The sequence below is a fragment of the Schistocerca americana genome, chromosome 5 (genome assembly GCF_021461395.2).
Source record: "Schistocerca americana isolate TAMUIC-IGC-003095 chromosome 5, iqSchAmer2.1, whole genome shotgun sequence".
Taxonomy (NCBI): Eukaryota; Metazoa; Arthropoda; class Insecta; order Orthoptera; family Acrididae; genus Schistocerca; species Schistocerca americana.
Window position 1 is genome coordinate 415193398 of NC_060123.1, and position 15842 is coordinate 415209239.

At 43.3% G+C, this 15842-nt stretch overlaps 1 pseudogene; it reads left to right on the forward strand.

The window, feature by feature from the left end:
* The first annotated feature begins 9779 nt into the window (after nt 1–9779).
* LOC124616843 lies at nt 9780–9897 on the forward strand (annotated as a pseudogene).
* The last annotated feature ends 5945 nt before the right edge of the window (nt 9898–15842 follow it).

Sequence of the window (15842 nt, forward strand, 5' to 3'; positions counted from 1 at the left end):
ATGGAGTAGAAAACAGAAAATGTCAAATTTCAACAAATTTCACCTACAATCTCCCCTTAAAACAAAGTCACAGCCGAATGCATTGTTGAGAAGACGCGCATGGAGAAAGAGTACAGAGTCACAATAACGTTGACCAGTGAGGTACAGTGTTGAACGATTTGCAGGTCAGTACGCCTCAGCAACAATATGCCTCCCCACAGAAAAACGCCTGGACCACGAAAACGATCACCTTCGACAATGTTCCTGGGTACATTGCGTGCTCCCACTTCTTGCCACATGAGGAGATGTCCATAATCACTACTGAGACTGAGTTTGCTCTCATCCGAGAAGATCACAGGATCACACTTCTCGTTGGTCCAGCCTCTATGCTCTTGGCACCAGAGTAAACAATGTCGCAGGTGTGTGACTGTCAACGAAACAGAATGTACTGGTCGTCGGCAAAGAGACCACTTCCAAGCAGTCGATCTGCCACAGTGAAGCGTGAGATTGCGTGTCCCGTAGTCCTGTTAAATGTGGTAAGCAACTGCACCCATTCTTTGGCTTTCCTGTCTTCTTGCTTGATCGAACATTTGCTGCTGTAGTCGACCGTGGTCGACCATCTCATCTCCTTCGGGCAGCAGCGGCTGTGTTTCTGAACGCTTCCCATGCACGCGAAACAGTGCTGCTAGCAATACCAAACTCCTGGGCTACACTCGTCACACTTCTTCCAGTCTACCAATGATTCTTCTCCGTGTGAAGTTAAGCAGATGTTGTCCCCGGACCACCACTGATTGATACACACTGCCTCTCCCCGTTCCTTCAAACGTCTCGTGGTGCGCGGCCTGACCTCTCGTTGTATTTTACATTTGTGATGTGGTTGGGCTTTACAGGTGTCAAATAATTGTGAAACTCCATTGCAGACGAACATCAGCTGTTTATTTTTATGCTCAGTGCTGCTGGTTTCGATCAGGAGACTGTCATCAAGACGACAAGCTGGTTATGTTTTGCTTCGGTTTGATAAAGGTCTACTGATCGAAACCAGCAGCATAAAGGATAAAAGTAAACACCTAATGGTAATCTACAATGAAGTTTCGCAGCTCGCGCTATCTGATGTCCAGCTTTCTGTGCACAACTGCGACGCCCCGAAGAATGGGAATATTTACTCATGGACTTGGCTCACGCATAACATGTCGAATAACACAGAGCACGCGAGTCGCTTCAGAGTTAACAACCTGCCGGACGTGCGCGACTGACTGGAATGCAAGCGGCAGGAATGGCCGTGTCATGCCGGAGCCGCGTCAGTTAGCGCCACACTGAGTTACGACCACACCGCGCTGCCAACCCCCGCCGCAATAAATCACTAAGGAGTGGCCGCCGACGGCCGTTAACGGATTCTCATTCTCATTACGGCTGTGCCCTGAAGTGAAACACCATTCTGGACCATAGCCCACGGCGAACCACAGACCAACCATGCGGTTACAGTTGTCCATTTTCATTACATTTATTACGCACACTATTCCACAACCTAAGGAGAGCAATTATTACACACCATTACTGACTACCTCAATGTGGAGTCACGTATGTTTGAAGAAAGAAGGATTAGGGTTTAAAGTCTCGTCGACGACGTGACCATTCGAGACCCAGTACAAGCTCGTACTTTACGAGAATGCGCGGCTATTGCGAATCTGTGCTTCCAGTCACCGAGCAACATGTCTGACTAGATTTAACGAACTTTCCATGTTTCTGCAGTGTTTGCTCTGCGTGTAGGTAATATTGGTGATATTTTCCAAATGTCACAATCATACCAAATGCCCGATCGTCATACAGGGTGAAGCGAAATTCGCGCACTCGGGCTTCACAGCGCGACTCCTCACACGCCAGCGATGAAAAAAAGGTGTCACAAAATTTCGTCCAGCGAATACATCCGGCAGAAAAAGAACGTTAAGGAGTGGCAATCTGGCAAAACTGTAACCACATGTATAGTAACTACCTCTGCCAACACGTGGTAGTTGTGCTGTATAGCTGGTGCAGTGGACAGAGTTTTGGATTAGCATGCAGAAGGTCGAGGTTGGTAAATGTAGTCCAAGTGGTACGGTGTCTGGCATTTTAATCGTCAACAGCGATTGCAGCGGGTCATCTGGAAAACATTTGCTCTTACATACGACAGTTGTGGAAATGAAAGATTGGTCAGCTTTGAAAGATGTGGGCTCGAATTTATTTACACCACTGCCTCTACTAGAAGCGAAACCTGTTTTTTTTGTACCCTCGTCTAACGGTCACATAGACTAGTACCAACTATTATTCTTAACTCATTCAGGTCCATTACATTTCGTTAGCGCCTTACCTTACCAGTAGGACTAGCAACGTGCTTTGCGAATAATGTCCAAACTCTGTTACTATTTGTATGTGTTATCACCATGGTCCCATTAACTGTTTCAACTGACTATTTCTTATTTGTCTAACCACGTATTTGTTGTGTTCAGCGTTATACAATGTTGTAAATTTAGGATACATGAGACGGAAGAAACGGTGTATACTACTGTGTGAAATGCTAGAACGAAATAAGCAAACAAAGAAAAGTACCCAACCCAAGATTGAACCCTGGACCTCGTGCATGCTAACCCACTATGCCAACTGTGCAATACAATTAAAAGGGGCTGTCAGAGGTAGCTACCAATTGTGTTCTTACAGTGTTGCCAGATTACCACTCTTTAATGTCCTTTTTCTGCCGGATGTACTCGCCAGACGAAATTCTGTGACAGACATTTTCTTATCGCTGGTATATGAGGAGTCGCGCTGTGAAGCCCGAGTGCGCGAATTTCGCTTCCCCTTTTTACCGACAGCATAACAAACTGAGGTCATCACAGAAACTCTTCTAATTAGATGCGAGGATATTTTGTTTGCCCTTATCGGTTTGCCTGAAACTCGTTTCACCTGAAACGGACTGGTCGCACAGATTCCGAGAAAAACTCCTGCGCGTTATGTCTCAAGCAGCCCGTGAATAAACGAACAAACAAAACATATGCTACAATAACTCAGCTATTACTGTCATGCACTCGGTGGCTTCAATCCTGCGTGATCTGAAGGGCAACGATTTTATGACTCCACTGTGGTTTTGTGGAAGACAGTTACCAATCTTACAGATTCTTCAACAGTCAGGAGTCTTATCATTACAATCACAAAAGAGGGAAATCTAAGCGGTGAGCTGGGTAATTCGTCAAACATTTTTACAGTTGACCCGAGAAAAATATTACTTCCTCCACGTACATTTAACGACATGACCATGATGGTAAAAAGTTATCGGTCATCCCATCGTCAGTCATTGAATACAGTAGATATGCTGAGAAATTACAGTCGTCCACTATACATCCTCCACCAATACAGAAAAAATGAGAAGCCCAGCCACACACACAGATATTGTGATAGTTGGTATCTTAACACGCATTATTCTTGAAGAATAGAGTTCGCCAGGATCGCTAGCAATTCTTTTTATTACTACGACTGGTTTCACCACATCTACGCTGTCATCAACGGATCTGAAAGTTACAAAAATAAACTACCCAGATGAAGGAGGTGTAAGCATATACGACTGCACTTAACCACAGTGTACACTACTCCAGTGTTAGAATGTACCTTGTAACATTATTAGTCGAATGTGCTTGTTACAATACTAGATGTCACATAGTGATGCTGCGTCAAAAACAACATGACTGGGAGCATCAGCTTGTCACAAATAAAATAACACACAATTAAAGCATAACATGTTATGCTGATGTCCCAACATACACTAATCGTTTGACACAACAATAGCGACTTAGCTAGAATAACATATTCAGAGATAATAAAGTGCGCATTTGTTGTACGTATTGGTGTCTGATAATCGATACATTTCGATACATCTGCCACACTACAATTATGTCTTCACTCCAATATTATTAAAATTATTTTCAAAACAACGCAACATTCTAGATCACAGCTTTAAAATAAGATTGTCATAGTTTTCCCCCAAATACATCAAGTAAAACATTTGTTGTACGTATTGGTGTCTGATAATCGATACATTTCGATACATCTGCCACACTACAATTATGTCTTCACTCCAATATTATTAAAATTATTTTCATAACAACGCAACATTCTAGATCACAGCTTTAAAATAAGATTGTCATAGTTTTCCCCCAAATACATCAAGTAATTTACTATCTGATGTTTACTGAATGGTCATAACACGATTGTGATTTGGATTTCGCCTGTCAGTATAGACTAGCTATTTTGCATCCGTGTTCACATTTCAAAGATTCATCGGCTGCCTAGTGCAAAATAAACATTAATCGCTGGCTTGTGCAACATGTATTTGGAAGTACAAACCAACCTAAAAACATTCTGCTCGTAGCTGCTATTAGTATTAGCGTGAAATTGAAGTAAATACTGATGTAAGCTGACCATGGTGAATCTCAGTTTGGATTCTGTAGAAATGTTGGAACACTTGAGGCAATACTGACCCTATGACTTATCTTACAAGATAAATCAAGGAAATGCAAACCTACGTTTCTAGCATTATGTACTTAGAGAATGCTTTTGACAATGTTGACTGGAACACACTCTTTCAAATTCTGAAGGTGGCAGGGGTAAAATATAGGGAGCGAAAGTCTATTTACAATTTGTACAGAAACCAGATGGCAGTTATAAGAGTCGAGGGGCTTCACGGGGAAGCAGTGGGTGGGAAGGGTGTGAGACACGGTTGTAGCCCATCCCTGCTGTTATTCTATCTATATATTTAGCAAGCAGTAAAGGAAACAAAAGAAAAATTTGGAGTAGGAATAAAAATCCATGGAGAAGAAACAAAATCTTTGAGATTTGCTGATGATATAGTAATTCTGTCAGAGACAGCAAAGGACCTGGAAGAGCAGTTGAGCGGAATGGACAGTGTCTTCAATGGAGGATATAAGATGAACATCAACAAAAGCAAAACGAGGATAATGGAATGTAGTTTAATTAAATCATGTGATGTTGAGGGAATTAGATTAGGAAATGAGACACTTAAAGTAATAGACGAGTTTTGCTATTTAAGAAGCAAAATAACTGATGATGGTCGAAGCAGAGAGGATATAAAATGTAGACTGGCAATGGCAAGGAAATCGTTTCTGAAGAAGAGAAATTTGTTAACATCGAGTATAGATTTAAGCGACAGGAAGTATTTTCTCAAAGTTTAGTGTGGATGTGAAACGTGTACGATAAATAGTTTAGACAAGCAGAGAATAGAAGCTTCCAAAATGTGGTGCTACAGAAGAATGCTGAAGATTAGATGGGTAGATAACATAACTAATGAGGAGGTACTGAATAGAATTGGGGGAGAAGAGAAATTTGTGGCACAACTTGGCTAGAAGAAGGGATCGGTTGGTAGGACATGTTCTGAGGCATCAAAGGATCAACAAAATAGTATTGGAGGGCAGTGTGGAAGCTAAAAATCGTAGATGTAGACCAAGAGATGCATACACTAAGCAGATTCAGAAGGATGTACGATGCAGTAGTTACTTGGAGACGAAGAAGCTTGCACAGGATAAAGTAGCATGGAGAGCTGCATCAAACCATTCTCTGGACTAAAGACAACAACAACTGATGTAATTTTGTGCAGTACACTTTCCTCAATCATCAGTAGAAGTATCTGCACCTATTCGCCATATACACTTCCTGACAGTAAAAGTTGCAGCACCCAGAAGGCGAGGAGGAAACAAAATGAAAATTCACGGGTTCAGAACTTTTATGATGTTATTTCTGTGCCGCGGGCTGACTGCCGGACGGGCAACAGAATATCCGACATGTGGTACATTAAGGACTGATCACACTGTACTATCAAAGGAATTTATGATAATGAGAAACTTTAAGTAGAAGTGTCTATTCATGAGCTACATGAAATCTCTGGCCGATATCAAGTGCACACAACGACAAAGAAAAGTTGGCTTTATCATGAAAATTGTACTCCCAAATTATCGTTAATGAGAGAGATATAATGTTGAAGCAATTTAAGGTAGGAAGAAACACTTTGGAGACCTGTCTAAGACAATGGACCATATGAAAGACTGTCTGCCAATATGTGGCCACGTTCACAAGAACCCATTGATTTATTTAACGAAATTAAAATCGTGATGGATCAAAAAGTATTTACAGCATTACCTAAGCAAAAACTAATTCAGAAAAGATGAGGAATTGTTAACACCCTCTGTTTAACCTCAAGTTACATAGCCCTGGACCCGAACAGTCACCTTTGGCGCCAGCAGAACTCATCCAGAACCGGTCTGGCAACGACCGCTCACAGAAACACAGGCATCGCCTACTTACCCCCGCGCGTTTTCCGCCGACATACCAGCGGTTTCCGCAAAAAACTTGACCTAGGACTTACCCTGCACCTAAACCTACTTTGCGTTTCTGGCCAGCGACCTAAAGTTGTTTCAGCTGAGACGAAGACATTGCGTTAACGTCCTCTGTGAACTGGCGGGTTCATGAAAGTTACTAGCCGAGTGAAATAGTACTTGGAAAGTGGTGCGTTACCATATTGTGGGATAAGAAAGCCAACTTACTTACTTGCCCTATAACCCCCTAAATTCAGTATGGTAACCTTGACAATAGGCACATAAAAAAAATATGCCATGTTGTCATAAACGTATAGATGAATGGGAGTTGAAGGACTCATCGATTTAGTTGTTCGTGCAACGCTTGATAACCGAAAATTGTCAAGCGGTAACGGATGAACTGGTATCTCGAGTGGCCGTTTATCACGCTGCGGAAAGCCCCGTCATTGCCGTGCTGCGTTTCGACAAAGCGAGTGATTGATTACATCCATAGCTCTCAGCAGCAAAGGCGCCAATGATTCCTAAACGACCAGTGCAGAACAACTACCACACCGTTCGAGCCAACGTCAATCCCGGTAGTGTACACAGTTTTAACTTCCAGCTAATGTAATATTCTCTTTAGTTTACGATCACCTTGCCGTAAAATCAATTTACAGGGAGGTTTCTATGAGGGGAGCAGTTGCTTTTTTAGTTGTACATTCCTTATCATTACATCTGACTGGGTGAAAGAGGAAAATTTAGTAGTCCTCATGTACTTCCCACAGCTAAATCAGTTTAGTCCTATTTCTGGAATGGTCAAGATAAGCACTGTAAGAGATATCAGTAACGCATTTTACTGCAACAGCTCGCAACCTAGAGGTAGCTGGCTGGAGTACTGACAGTGGAATATCGCCGGTATGTAGCCATCAGAGAAAGAAGAGAGGCTTGGGTACAGTTCTCTACACAGCGCACCAATAAACTCTTAAATTATGCGTGTTACCAAAAGTATCTAAGCCAGCTGACTTTTTCATAGTGATCAACTGAGCAGATGGGGACGCTAAGCTAGTGTCGTACATGGTCTGTTAACTTCCCCAAGCAGGTTTTTTAGGAAAGGGACGTCAGCCACGATATTAGTTTACAAGACATCCATCACAGTTGTGTGGACTGATTAGCACCTAGGCAGCCTTCTAGTCGCTTCACACTTTAAAATGTGATTTCTCCTTTAACCGTGAGGATCAGCGCTAAAAACGAAGATGACCTTTTTTTAATGTCGCTACTTCCAGGCTAGGGCTACAAGATCTAACCACCGAAAACTTATCCCCTTCTGTCGTCCTATTCTTCTCAGAGTAGTATTCACGCACACCACTGAAATAATTCATTTGATGTACTCCAGTCTCCGTGTTCCCCAACAGCTTTGGCCCCTACGGTTACCTTTACTATTATGTTCGATCTTCCTCTTCTTTCATATCGTCAATATTTTTCACATACACCGTTCATCGCCGAGTCCTCCTGGCACCTCCTTCATTTACTAACCTCATGATACTCGCCGCTGTTGACGCGAACTGCAATCTTAAAACAAGAAAACTCTATCATTTGAGGCAGGGAGATAACGCGTTTAAAATCAAGTTACAGTCTAACAACCGCTGAATAAACATCAAACTAATTCGTCCAGATCGGTAAATTTGGCAGACGACAGTCTAGCAGACGATTTTAATCATCAGGAAGTTTTAAATAGGCGTATAATCCGCTCTATTTTAAAAACAATCCCCTAGGCAGCGAATGAGATATTTTCTCCACAATATTCTTTCTTCCAAGAGTACTAGTCCCGCTGGGTATGCGAGGGATTTTCTGTGAAGTTTGGAAGATAGGAGAAGAGGTACTGACGGAAGTAAGACAGTTGGGGTGGGTGGTGAGTCCGGTTTGGATAGCTCAGTCAGCAGAACAACTGACAGTAAAAGGCAGAAGTCCCTGCTTTGAGTTCTGGTCAGGCACACAGTTCTGATTTAAATGAAGTTTCAAATATACAAGTGGCTACATGTAGTGTTCTATTCATCTTAAATGGCAATAACACCAAAACTACCTGTGCCCATTCCGCCGATGCGTATTCTTCCAACTAGGAGCGTTAGTGTGCATTAGAGACATATCCGTTTTTACATCTTGCTGTGCCATTTAAAGATCGCCCAATTATAACGCCACAAACCTCACACACATGTGAGTTCGCGACTGGTCATTAACAAAGAAAGAAGCCCCAGATAATTGAAAATTAATACACATATTTCGAGATTCCTGATCCATTTTAACGACTGACTCACGTCATCAGTTTTATTTCTATGTGCTCCGAACATTAAACGAAAATTTCCTGCTGATCAAAAATTCAGAGAGAAGAGAAAAAAACGTTCAAATGTGTGTGAAATCTTGTGGGACTTGACTGCTAAGGTCATCAGTCCCTAAGCTTACACACTACTTAACCCAAATTATCCTAAGGACAAACACACACACACATCCATGCCCGAGGGAGGACTCGAACCTCCGCCGGGACCAGCCGCACAGTCCATGACTGTAGCGCCCTAGACCGCTGGGCTAATCCCGCGCTGCAGAGAGAAGAGACACCGTAACAGACTCCTCACGTACTGAGGAACAGCATGCCAGAATCTAAATTCGGGTGCGATCACTGAGGGGATGCGTTTGCTCAAGATGGCGACAACCGTTAATTCATAAATTCAAACAGCTTTTCTTATTTCTATAGCAGGTGCAATGCTACAAAAACGACTGCGTTTCGACGGTTGGAGTCAACGCAGGAGGGGAAACCTCAGTCGACAAAAAGTTGTGTCTATTCTTTAGACATCAGCAAGTAGTCCTTCACCATAGACCCTTCCAGCAGTTGGTATTACCAGAAACCACAAAACTTTAGAGCGCAGCCTCCCGGACTCAGTTCACCAGCTTCTCTTCGGACCAGCGGTTGCAGCAAGGTAAGTCAGACGCATACGCGGTATTCTCTCGGCAAGCCACCTTCCATTAGAGTAAAGTTTGCCAGCTCATTACCCTGAGCAAAAAGTTGAATGTCGGTTGTGGTATAGGAGTGCCATCGTTTGCTACCGGTGAGCGTGACTATGTCGCCATTAAAAGAGAGACCATACATTCTGCTGTCTGGTAAGCCCTCATCGCAACCACCACAATTTCGTCACCTCGATCGCTACCTGATGCGATAAGCTCTCTCTGTAATATATTAATATTCTTACGTGAATTCAACTCTCCCCTGCACTTTAAACTCCAGGGGTCGTTTAAATTCTTCTGATAATTCTGTATGTTGATTCATGCATTCATTATTACTACAGGGACTGGGCAAAAATATTGAAACACCAAATTCACAGCACCATACCACGCCTAACAGGGCGTAGGAAACCCGTTGGAATCCAAAATAGGTTCCAGTCATCTCGTAATGATAAATACAGGTCCTCTATGGTCTTTAAAGGCAACGGCTTCGCCGCAGTGGATACACCGGTTCCCGTGAGATCACCAAAGTTAAGTGCTGTCGGGCGTGGTCGGCACTTGGATGGGTGACCATCCGGGCCGCCATGCGCTGTTGCCATTTTGCGGTGTGCACTCAGCCTCGTGATGCCAACTGAGAAAGCTACTCGACCGAATAGTAGCGGCTTCGGTCAAGAATACCATCTTACGACTTGGAGAGCGGTGTGCTGACCCCACGCCCCTCCTATCTGCATCCTCCACCGAGGATGACACGGCGGTCGGATGGTCCCGGTAGGCCACTCGTGGGCTGAGGACGGAGTGAGTGCTATGACTTTCAAGGGAATCTTATGCAATTCTCTTTAGAAAATAGTGATAAGTTCAGGATAGTGATGATGGTAGTGTATAGCGATCACGCACAATTCTCTTCAAAGTAGACCACAAAGGCTGAATAATATTGAGATGTAGTAACTTTGATTGAGATGTAGTGACTTTGCTAGTCAGAGGAGATTCGACAGTTCATCGTCGTGCTCACAAAAATCAGTCCTGGACGATGCGATCAACCTGAACATGTGCCCTGTCGTCTTGGAACACAGGATCACCACTGGGGACAGACCTGATTAGCCAAAACTGTCACATAATGCTTCACAGTAATGCGACCTTGTAGGCCTCTCACGGGGTCCATGGAATACCCCGATGTGGCTACTACCACCGAATCCCCACTATGTATCATTCTTTGGAAATAAACTCGGCCAGATTTTATGGCTTCAGCACCACGTTTTCAGTTACAAGCGTGGGTGGTTTTGGAATTCCAGCTCGCCTTGCAATTCCAGGTTTATGGAGTTCGCTTCGTGTTTTGGTGCATGCATCCCTTTTAATTTTCGTCACAATCGTCTCTAATGACCGTCTGTCACGATCGCTCAACAGACACCTTCCTCCGCATTGTCATTTAGCGAATGATGTTTTTCCGTGCTATATATCTTCGATACAATACCTCGTGAAACACGAAGCATTTCAGCTATCTTGGTTATGGACGCAGCCATCATACGAGCACCAATAATTTGTCCACGTCCGAGTTCACTTAGCTACGACATAATGCACTCACAACTACACGCATCACTGTTCTGGCCACGACTGACACTTGCTACGTACTGAGCACATGTCACGTCCGTCGATCGTGGTCAAATACAGCAGCACTACCTGTAGGTTTGCCCGCCCGTCTAGCCGCGCGGTCTATCGCGCTGCTTCCCGAGCGGGAAGGCGTGCCGGTCCCCGGCACGAATCCGCCCTGAGGATCAGTGTCGAGGTCCGGTGTGCAGGCCACAATGTGGATGGTTTTTAATGCGGTTTTACGTCTGCCTCGGCGAATGTGGGTTGTTTCTCCCTATTCCGCCTTAGTTACACTTCGTTGGCGATTGCTGCGCAAACACTGTCTCCACAATTTCTTTACCATGCAAATATTTGGGGTTACACTCGTCTGGTATGAGACGTTCCCGAGGGGTGCACTGGGGGCTAAACCGCGCAATAACCCTGGGTTGGGTGTGAGGCGGCGGTGGGCTGGGTGGACTGCTGTGGTCTGTTGTGGGGCTGTGAACCACTGAGGGCTACGGCGGGACGAAGCCTCTCGGTCGTTTCTAGGTTCCCTGGTTTATTACACAATACACCTGTAGGTTTTGCCTGGCATCTGCATTTATGTTCAAGCATTCTTTTATCGGAATGTTACCAATTTTACATCTCTCTATGTCAGTAGTTTATCTCGTCAGTGAAGGCTGCTATCGGCTACGATTTTGTAACTTCTAGAAGACTATACCCTATTGCTTCACATTCATCTGCTTTAATTCAATTTGCTTCCGCTGTGCACTTTCCTCAGTCTCCTAATTAATTGGGATCCCATGCAAGTACGGACGAAGTTGATAACCATCCACAGTTGGGACTGAATTACTTCTCCATTAAATTTCTCGCAGTTTACAAGTGTTTTCTGAAGAGGCACAGCCAGCAGCTACTGCCGGAGGACTCTGGCGAGCCCTTTACGGCGGACCGTCCGCCGCCTAAGAACGCAGCAGTTTGTGGTGGGTGGGGGGCGGCAAGATTGATATTACAAACAACAAACACATCAGTACACCCCTTAACACCTACTGTGAGACAGTTACATTCATGGCGTCTGACACATAAGCTGACGAAGTGACGTTAAGTCGACAGACTGGCACCTACCTGTGAGCAGATCATTAATATTACTCCACTCACAAGGGGATGATCCAACCCGACATGTCGAAATCTACCCTGAATTTCCTCTCACGCCGAAAGAAATACACTGCCAAAATTTTATATGCTAATGTTCACGGCAAGTAATTTTTTTAATGTTGACGTTTCTTATTTTTTTCTGCATGAATAATCGTTTATAACATCGTTTCGTACAGCCCTTCCTCTCTAGGGAGCGAGTCGCCGAATAAGCAGACGAAGTTTTGACACGTGAGCGCAGCGTCCTACAGCGCGAACTCCGACGTGAAATTTAAGCACTTAAACCATACCCAAAATGTCTCAAATCACTAATTGTTCAAATAATTTGCAGTTCATATCTACAGCTAAACTGTTACACAAGTGACTAGACAATCAAAGAAGTATAAGAGTTACTTCCATCAATCGGGACTTTAATTTGTTGCCAGTAAATATTTTATAACAATTCCTATAGCACAGTTTTTATGATAATTTTTGAATACTGTATATTTTACTAACAATGAAAGAGTCCCATTAAAGTCTTCTCGGCTTACAAGCCATGTCATTTCGAATAAAAGACTAGAGCTTTCAGTAGCTGTCTCTACTATTGTAATCAGGCGTTAACATCACTGATCGGTATGATGTTCTGCTTATATGGATGTAATGGCAGCTTCAGACGCAGGCTTCAAGTTCGAAGTGGCGCGGGAGTGGAAGTTATCAAATATGGCGTCGGCCCCTTGCACCGAGGCCTATGAGAAAGACGCCGCGGCGCGTACGTCACGAAGGTAGGCCCGAGCCAGGCTCAGCTCGGTCGCTCGCGGAGATCAGCAGATAAACTACCTTTCTACACCTTTTAACTCGTAACTTGGTGCGTACGTACAAAAGAGATTGCTTCTTCTACTGAACTCCACTACTATAGAGTCTTACTGTTGGTAGTCCTACAATGATCGGAAGTCCGTAGGCCTAGTCATCATTTGTTACGACTGTACTGTGGCACAATAACATTAAAATCAAGCCAAAATGATTATCAATTGAATAAGGTACCACTTCTTGTATGAAATGAGGACTATTAAGCAGAAGAGATTAAAAGAGCACTATGGGACTTAACATCTGAAGTCATCAGTTCCCTAGAACTTAGCACTACTTAAACCTAACTAACCTAAGGACATCACACACATCCATGCCCGAGGCAGGATTCGACCCTACGACCGTAGTGGTGGCACGGTTCCAGACTGAAGTGCCTAGAACCGCTCGGCCACACCGGCCAACACCGTTAAACCATTTACATCGATTATTTAAAGTACATTAAATTTTGTTGTAGTACTGTCAATAGGCAAGACTTCATAATTGCAGATTCCAGTAGAAGATGCATTTCTCGCTAATACGTACAGGCCCAACTGTGAGTTAATAGGTTTAGAAACGCATTTTATCTGCTAAGCTGAGCGAGCGAGCGAGTTCGTGACGTACGCGCCTCGGCCTGTCTTTCTCGCCGTCGCACCATGTGACGTCACTCGGGCCCACGCGAGGTACACGAGAAAGACAGGCCGCGGTGCGCACGTCACGAAAGTAGTCCTGAACTCACTCGCTCGCTCGCTCAGCTCAGCAGACAAAATACTTTTCTAAACTTGTTAACTCGCAGCTAGGCGTGTAGGTACTAACGAGAATTGCATCTTCCACTGGAATCTGCTATTATGAAATCTTACTGATTAACAGTACTACAGCAAAATTTAATTTAAGATCAGTACTCGATATAAATGGTATAACGTCTTGTTTGTAGCATTTAGTCTCTTCTGCTTAACAGCACTCATTACATGCTGGAAGTGGTGCCTTATCCAAATGATAATCATTTTAGCACGATTTTATTTTATTGTACGTCAGTATAGCCGTAAGAAATTATAAGTACGTCCATGGGCTTCCCATCATTACAGGGCTACTAACAGTAAGATTCCACAATAGCGGAATCCAGTAGAAGATTCAGTTTTCGTTTGTACGGACACTCCTAGTTACGAGTTAACAGGTGTAGAAACGTAGTTTGTCTGCTGATTTGAGCGATAGAGCGAGCGCAGGACTACCTTCGTGACCTACGCGCCTGCGGCCTGTCTTTCGCGTAAGCCTCAGCCCAAGGCGGGGCAGAGCTGCCTTCCGCGGATGTTACTCCGGCTCTCTGTGGCACGTTCCAGACACTGCCAATACATTTATATAAGCAGAACACCATGACACTTCCAGCAATCAGTGATTTTACCCCCGGATGATGATGGAGGTGACAGCTATCGAAATCGAAGCGACGCGGCTTGTAAACCGAGAGGATTTTATTGAAGCATGCCACAGCGAAAGATTCAGGGGACAATGAAACAGTTTGTTGTTTGTTCCCTGAAGTCCTCACAAAAATGCGAAGTGTCTATTGGATCACGAAAAACAAATATTTTCCCCAGGCACAACTGATAAAAGATATATTAATGCATTTAGGCACTTCACTGTAATCAGTAGTTTTATTTAGAGAGAATTGGGATGGAGTAAGGAATGATCGAGGTCGTTGCGCTTATAGTGCTGCGTACCGTACGCTTAATCAAATTAGTAAAATTTTGAGATACAAACCAACAATTTACAAATGACTGACATTTTCTAAAAGATGCCTACACCGTGAAAGCATTTCTTTATCGAGAGGCTGAATCACACTGTTAGTTCAGAATGGAATCCTAATTACATTAACAGCCTTTTCGTCGTCCTCCAGAAGACGGAGGCGTGGTTATGTTCAGGCAAAGGCTGCAACAAAAGCAACGAATTAATTTCTGCAATTTTTAAGGGAACGTATCGACTCTAATATTGAAAATTATCCTCTCCCATTTTTCCAGAATTTGGTACGTCGAGTACTAGATTTTTTCAACTAAACAGTCATTTTTCTTTAATTTTTGGTCTTCATTTGCGTTGAGAGTTTATGAAGCTGCAAAAACATTAATCCACTGATACTTATCACTCACAATCTTATATACGAATGTGTTATAGCATTCATCAACTGCTCAAGCCCCTCTGTCTTCTTTTCGCTCGAAATGATAAAGTGCAGTTTGCACATAGACTGCCTTTATACACAGTATTTTAAGGGATAACGAGAAGCTTCATCCTCATATTAGCTACGAATTTCTCTGTAGTATAACCTATTAATGACAGTTCTACACATTTACTTTAAGTACTTCAGCGACTTTCTTTTCCGTATAATTTCTTGAACTATCCGAAGGGCACAGCGTCATACACCTCTCTCGGTACCAGAGCATTGACTATAACGAACAATTCTAAAGCTTTCAAACAGTTTTTCTCAGAAACTTCGGCGAGTTTCATTTTGGCGCTCATTTCGTACTTCGCGTAAATCTAGGTTACAAAATTAACGTTCAGATTTTCCGAAACGAAACCAGCTTCGCACACTGGTTAAACTTAAGCGCTTTCTCTCTCCTTCTTTTAACCAAAAAATTAGGCCTTTTCTCTGTCACTGAAAGCTATTACTGTACACGTTGTCTTTGGGCTTGGAAGTTCTGTATTTTTGTTCTGCACTGTAATTAGCTCAACAATCATCATTCGAACCACTTTTCACAGAACTGTCAGTTATTTCCTGTTTCTTCTAACGTTCCCGATAACAATCGAATCAATTTCCAAGAAATTAACTTATAGATATGGCATATGTAGCTCTTCAAAAGAAGTAGATCATCTTTGCAGGTTTAAAACTTTGGATTCGACAGTACTGTGAAAATCTGGAATCTGCACAGACACAGATGCTGTTAGCAAGCATATACGAGGAAAACACAAAGAAAATTAGTTTCATCTCCATTGTATTAGCACATAGCAGTACCAGAAACGGGACTGCTA